The sequence below is a fragment of the Protopterus annectens genome, chromosome 9.part0 (genome assembly GCF_019279795.1).
Source record: "Protopterus annectens isolate FY-2018-M chromosome 9.part0, PAN1.0, whole genome shotgun sequence".
NCBI lineage: Eukaryota > Metazoa > Chordata > Ceratodontiformes > Protopteridae > Protopterus > Protopterus annectens.
This window is the reverse complement of record NC_056743.1, coordinates 1,173,630,874-1,173,638,365: the sequence shown is the minus strand read 5'-3', so window position 1 is coordinate 1,173,638,365 and position 7,492 is coordinate 1,173,630,874. Positions and strand designations below refer to the sequence as shown.

Here is a 7,492-nt window from a genome sequence, read left to right as displayed (position 1 = left end):
AGGATGGATCACGCATGCATGCACGCATATGCACACACACACTTCTCTTAGGCTTGGAAAATATTAACTAAATTCACAGGCATGCAACTTTCCAAAGGCACACTCTTTTGCATAGATGAGACACTTGTATGCAAAAAGCAATTTTGTTAAATACATTAGTTCAAAGAAGGCAAGCACTGCCAAATGTTACAAAATGGGGATAACCACATTTATTCAACTATATGACAAGCTTCATAGTTTCAAAATTTTAAAATGGAATCATGTCCTTTATGATTTCTGTATGGACTGAGAAATAACTGGCAGTCATAATCATCTGTACCATCTACAAAAAAAAAAAGGTTGTATGTATCGCATGCACATTTATCTTGAAAAGGCTGTTACATGTGCAGTACTATTAAGAGACTATCCTATCCTAAAATCAGCTGCAAACTGCATCAAACAGAACAGAAATGCACATTGCTAGCTGCTTCAGTTTCTCCAACAAGTACCTCTTTTGTAAAACATAAGCATCTATATTATGCATTTTCAAATGCAGATATTTTACTTATTACGTGCCCCATGAAATAGTGTTTTTACGTATTTTTGGTTCACTTCCAGTAGCATTTTACAGGAGTTAACACTGAAGCAAACCGTGAATCGTATATTATGAATATTCATAAGCAACTACTTCATAAAATACATAGAAATCCATTAATTTAAACATGAGACTTGTCAAAGTTAACTTATGTGTGATGTAATGGATTTGTATGTTTCAATCATAGGTTCATAGGTTCATACTAGGCTATCTGCCCTAGGGCATTTATAAGCCTAGCCAGAATGTGTTTGGCTTTCGCCACCCATTTTAAATTTATTTTGCTATGCCCTTTTTCGAGGTTAGTATACTGTGCCTCTATCTAACAGTGACACAGAAGTGATACCCGGGGTAAACCTACGATCTCCCATCCACTCATCAAGATTCCTCTTGAAGAGAGTCAATGAGGGACTCTGCCTAACCTGGACTGGGATTTTATTCCAGAGTGAAGGGAGCCTCTGGGTTATGAATCTGTCCCTCCAGCATGTCCTATTTATTTCAGTGCGAGGTTCTAGTCTCTCGAGCGCGTAGCTCAATGGGATTTGGATTTTCTGAGGTGCAGCATGTCCATTAATTCCGGGTTGGACATGGCTTTATACGTCAGGCACAGATCGCCTCTGAACAGGCGGTATGCCACTGAGTAGAGCTGGAGTTTCTTTAACCGGGCAGCATATGGCATCTATTCGAGCCCTTTGATCCTCTTGGTGAGGTACTTTTGGGGTCTTTCCAGTTGCTGCAGGTGTCTGGTAAGGTACATCCCAAAAGGGGCATTGTACTCAATTATGGGCCTGATGAGGGATGAGTAAAGAGGCACGATGACCTCCCCTGATCTAGATGTGAATCCCTTCATGATTAGGTGGGCTACATAAAATGTTTTTCTAACCACTTTGGCCACGTGGTTGTCAAATGAATCAACTTGGGTCCCCAGGTGCCTAATTACTTCTTCTGTACTTAATGGATTTCCACCTATGTGGTAATTTGTGGGCACTTTGTTTTTGCCAAAGGGGATGACTATACACTTTTTGGCATTTAGCTTGAGGCCATGGCACTGGCACCAGTTGTCTGTTTCTATGAGGCCCTTTTGGAGGATGCTTGTGTCGGCTAGAGAGTCGATTATGGCACCCAGTTTGCAGTCATCTGCGAACTTGGTCAGCCACACTCCTTCTGTGTTGGCCTGTACCTCCGAGAAATATATACCGAACAAGAGAGGTCCCAGGACTGAGCCTTGTGGGACACCACTTGTAACTGGTTTGGAGTCTGACATGGCTCCAGCAATTCTAACCATGTGGGTTCTGTCCTTGAGCCAGTTTGCAATCCATCTAGTGACATAGGGGTTTATATTTAAGCTGATGAGCTTATCTATAATGCCCGAGTGGGGGTATTGTATCGAAGGCTTTTGCGAGGTCCAGGTAGGTTGTGTGGACCACCTTCCCCTTGTCAATGGCCTTGGTGACTGTTTCAAAGAAATCAACCAGGTTTAAGAGGCAGGATCTGCCCTTAAAGCCGAACTGGGTAGGATCCAGTGTTTGTAGACCCCCAATATCTTTATTTATGAGGTCCATGATGATCCTTTCCATAGCTTTGCAGACCAAGCTAGTCAAGCTTATGGGGCGATAGTTTCCAGGATCCGTTGAGGCACCACCTTTATGGAGAGGGACCACTGTTGCTGTACGCCACTCTTTGGGCACATATCCTGTAGTAAGGCTGAGATTGAACAGTAGTTTTATGTTTGGGTTTAGCTCTTCTTCGAGTTCATGTAGGACGCAGCCCGGGACACCATCTGGTCCCATTGATGCTGTGTTTTTGCTTTGGAGAGGGCGGCTCTTACCTGAGCATCTGAGATGTCAGGGGGGCAGCACTCTGCTGGGATAGATATTTGCCCTTTTGGTGGGTGGGGGGGGGGGGAGAAGTTTGCGCTGAACCTGTCAGCTAGGATGTTGGCAATGTCTGTGGGTTGGGTGTATTTTTTGTCATTTTGGACTAATTCTGAGCATATCTGGGAATTACCACCCAGGTTCCTAACATAACTAAAGAAAGCCTTGTGATTATCCTTAGTGTCCTGTGCAATTTTTCTCTCGAAGCTGGCCTTAGACAATTTTGTGTGTGCCCGTAGTTTTTTGCTAATACTGATCAGTGATGCCTTTCCTTTTTGGGATTTTGCTTTATCATTTAGTAGCTTCCTCCTTCTATTGTACAGTTTGTTTATGGCTGGGGTCCACCAGACAGGACGTCTGCCTTTGGAGGATTGGGTCTTGGTTTTATTTGGGATCGATGATCCATGCATTCCTGAAGGTGTTCATAGAATGCTTTATAAAGGATTCTGCGGTCTGGGCCATATTTTCCACAGGCCCGGGCTTTGAAGGATTCCACCTCAGTTTTGAGGAGTGTAAAATTTGCTTTAGAGAAGTTTTTCACTGTGGTTTTCTGGGCAGGGGGTGGGGTCGGGATGTGAATATCCAGTTAAATTAGTTTATGGTCTGATCTTACCAGTGAGGGATACACTTCTGGTCTGGAGCATAGAGTCCCCATGTTGGTGATGATCAGGTCCAGTATGTTTTCCCTCTTGTGGGAGTGGTAACAAGTTGTTCCATAGCATTTGAGTTTATAAATTCTAGGAACCTTTGGGCTAGGGTGTTGGAGCTAGAGTAATGCTCCCAGTCTATGTTTGGGTAGTTGAAGTCGCCCAATATAATGGTGTTTGGAGAGACCTTCATATTTTCCAGTGTTCTCAGGAAGGCCGAGTGGGGTTCCTGGGTTTGGGAGGGTGGTCTGTAGCAGGCTATAAACTGGAAGGCAGTTTTACCCACTGTTAGTTGCACATGGATAGTCTCTGATGCTTCGTGCTTTGCCACCAACCTGGAGGTGTGGGTATCTTTGATGAATATCGATACTCCTCCTTTTGTGGTTCGGTCCAAGTTTTGGGGCCGAAAAGCATGGTATGAGGTATAACCTGGTAGTGCTGGGGTGCTCTCGGAGCCCCGAACCAGGTTTCTTTTACTTCCCAGATATCGATGTTCTCCCTGCTAAAAAGAGTTTCGATGCGTGCATCTTGAGGTTTAGACTTCTGGCATTGAGCAGCATTACTCTTAGTTTCAGATCCCTTGTGATACCTATGGAGGTGGGTTTGTCTTTTCAGCCTTGCCTAAAAAGGCACTATGGGGGTAGCAAGAGCCTTTGCCAATATCCGAAAGCCCAGGGGTGACAGGTGCAAGCCGCCCTAGCGAAGCATCGTGGCTTGTCGAGCATATCATCCCAAGCTGACAGGCATTGGATCCCCTTTGAATGACACCAGTACTTAAGCCAATTGTTGAAATTGATCATCTTGTCTTCATATTGTGGCATCATTCTTGGTGAGGGTAAGATGCTACTCAAGGTCAGGGTCATACCGGCCTGGGCTACATGCTCAGAGAGCTCCTTTATGTCTCTTTTCATGTAGTCCAGGGAGGTACGTCTCAGGTCATTCACACCAGCATGGACAATGACAGAGTCACATTTGTACTTGCCTTGGAGTGACCTGAGTGCTTGTGTTATGTGGCGGATCCTAGCACCCGACAGGCTGCTCACCGTGACCCTCTCCTTGTTCAGCCTGGTGAGCAGGACGTCAGTGTGCCTGATGATAGAGTCACCTATTACAAGTGTATCAGGTGTGTTGTTTAGTCTTAAGGGCTGTGACTGTTTGGCACACTGGCTTTGTGAGATGTGTTGCACGTGTTTTGTTTTGGGGTAGCGGCTGCTTGGGTGTCTGCTTTGGAGGTCTCTGCTGCTTTGGCAGATCTTTATTTAGAGCCTCCGAGTATGTTTTTGTGTGATTATGCGTTTGGTTTGCTGTCGTGGTAGGTCTATGTGAGACTGGAATTGTAGTGAGTATGGTTTCCTTCTCCTCCTGACTGGTTATGCCAGTACTGAGTTGAGAGAGCTTAGCCTCCTGTTTGGCTATATGGTTGCATCTCTCACATGTGTTGGAATTTGTTGGGAGGAGGAGAGGGTTGTCTGTGTACATGAGGCAGTTGTAACAATGCCTCAAGATTCCCAGATTCAGCAGCTGGACTGGAGAGGAGATTGACAACTGACCTTTGGACATGCTAGAATAATATTGGGAATTCCTTAATAATTGAAAACCAGGGCCAGTGGGGAGTGAGGGTGTAGTGCTTTTAATTTTTAGTGCTGACTTATATAATTGCTTTAGTGAGCAAGTGCCAGGTAACTTAAGTGCAATGTGTTACAGGTAACTTAAATGCAAAAACGACAAACAGTAACTTTCTTTCAAGTGAAGCAAGGAAATAAGTACAGTAAGCAATGCAGATATCACTAGTGAGCCACAGAAGTGCTGAGAAGCCAGATTAGGTGGAATTAGCGTTCCAGGAAATAACAAGCAAACAAACAACAAGCATATAAACAAAGCTATATTCAGCAGGCCTGATCTAGTCTATGCTACAGCAAACAAGGTGTACCAATTTCCGTAAGATACAGTTCAAATATTCAGGCACTATAAACCTTTAACCAGAAATTCCCAGCTCAGAAGGGCAGAGTCCAGCCTCTTCTCCCACAAGAGTGCAGACCACAAACCTTCTTAATGTAAAATAACTGGCCTGAAGCCCAAGTGCCTAAACCAGAACTAATACACTTTAAGAATAGCAGACACTGGGCTCTCAATCAGCAGTTCCCAACTTAGAAGGATGAAAGCTACCTGTCCTGCCACCACAGTGCATGCCACAAACCTTCCTAATGTAAAACAACTGGTCTGAAGCCCAAGTGCTTAATCCAAAAGACTTAGAATGACAGCTAAACTTTAATCAAGTTACTACCAAGCAGTAATAAATACAATTGAGTACTTCAGAAAATGCCTGGATTAGTGCTCAAGTTACACAAACAAGGTTAGATCCAGCAGGCCCGAATCCAGTCTATGCCACAGCAAACAAGGCGAACCAACTTCAGTAAGAAGCAGTTCAGATATGCATGCACTATAAGCCTTCAATCAGAAATTCCCAGCTCAGAAGGGCAGAGTCCAGCCTCTCCTCCCACAACAGTGCAGACCACGAACCCTCTTAATGTAAAATAACTGGCCTGAAAGCCTAAGTGCTTAAACCAGAATTAATACACTTTTAGAATAACAGACACTGAGCCCTCAATCAGCAGTTCCCAACCTAGAAGGATGTAAGCTACCTGTTCTGCCACTTCAGTGCAGACCACAAACCCTCTCAGTGCAAAACAATTGGTCCGAAGCCCAAGTGTTTAAACCAGAAGGCTTAGAATGAGTTACACCAAGCAGTAATAAATACAATTGAGTACTTTTAAAATGATGCAAAAGTAAAAAAAAGTAGGTAGAAACACAAGTACAGTAAAAGCAGATGAAAAATTTTTTTTTTTTTTTTTTTCTGAACAAGTGCTGAGATCAAAGAAACAGATTTGAGTGCTGAAACTAGAAAACTGGCTAGTTATAGGGGGAAAAAAACTAAGCTAGAAGGCTTCCCTCCAACACAGAAGGGCTTGGGGGCTCAAAAGCCTACAAATAGTCTATACCACTTAACAGGAAAGGCAGGAAACAAGCTTAAATTTTTTTTTTTTTTTTCTGTTTCCCAGATGCTCTCTTTGTACACAGTAGGAGTGCCTGAAATCAGAATATGATCTCACTGCACTCAGTTGAGTGAGCAAATGAGATGGGCCCAGAAGGAGTATCCAAACACAAATTTACAAGAGTGGCGGGCAGCTGCAAGGCCACTAAGATTAACACCAAAACAAAAACAGGGAGGGTGGGTGGGACAAACTGAAGAGCAGACTGAAAATTAGAAGTTATGTACTCACCATAACGTTCCATCTGAGTAGGTGTATTCATTTGTCTGTGGAACTACCAAACCTGACTAGGTGGGGGGGGGGGGGGGGGGAATACTGTTGTACACTTGCACACAAAGATGCTGAACAGTACACAAATGCCATTTAAAGTATGGAACCAGCTTGGTACGTAATAAAGTATGTATTATTGTGTAGGAAGGAAATAAACTCGTGGCAAAATCTCTGCTTCACAGCTCTATGTTCTGGAGGATACACTGACCTTAGTTACTATGTATAGCGAGTTTCAATAGTTTCTACAGCCAGTATGAGTTTCTCCAGGTACTCAGATTCTTCCATATAATAGCCCATTTGACTAGATTTGTCCATATGTATATAATATACATTTGACCTTGTGCCTGGGTCTTTGCAAAAGAGGGTCTACAGACCATCCCATTTCCTAAGATAACAAATGGCTTTAAAAATATTATATTTAAAACATGTGCTTTGCATGTAGCTGTACTTCATTTTAGCAGTAAAACATTCCATGCACAGACAGGCCATGAAAGAGCAGTGTGCAGACACATACTTTAGTTTCACAAGGGAAAAAGTAATAGATTTTCAGCCATATTCAGGGCACAGAATATCTGTTTGCTTAAGTAATTATTCTATTTCATAAGTTCTATTAATACAAACTGTACAACCAAACCAAAATAAAATAAAATTTCTTTTGGCCCGTACGGGGATCGAACCCGCGACCTTGGCGTTATTAGCACCACGCTCTAACCAACTGAGCTAACCGGCCTCCTATTTTGGTTCTCTTTCTTGACCCAATTATACAACTGCTTAAAAGAGGAAACAAACTTCACAGTAGGATATGTGGCTTCAAGCAGCTGTTGTATTAAAAGCAGAATAAAAAGCCACAACTGAAACTCAACTGTGTGCACTACAGAAAGTGCAGTACTCAGCTGAAGGCAGAATTGATGATCTGAGTACTTACATTTTACACTTTCAGAAACACAGGTGGAACTGTAGTACTCTATGTCTACTTCTCTTTCAGTTTGTCAAATCTTACTTTTAAGTCCATGATGGTGGTGCCAGCGAGCCCCTCCTTACAGCCTCAATATCAACAGTAGCTCAAGAGCTAGTGGATTT

The 7,492-nt window shown here is 43.1% G+C and overlaps 1 non-coding gene across 1 annotated transcript; it reads right to left on the bottom strand.

Moving 5' to 3' along the window:
* Positions 1–7,068: 7,068 nt before the first annotated feature.
* Positions 7,069–7,142, bottom strand: TRNAI-AAU. Its single transcript has one exon. It is a non-coding gene; the product is annotated as a tRNA-Ile (tRNA).
* Between the last annotated feature and the right edge of the window lie 350 nt (positions 7,143–7,492).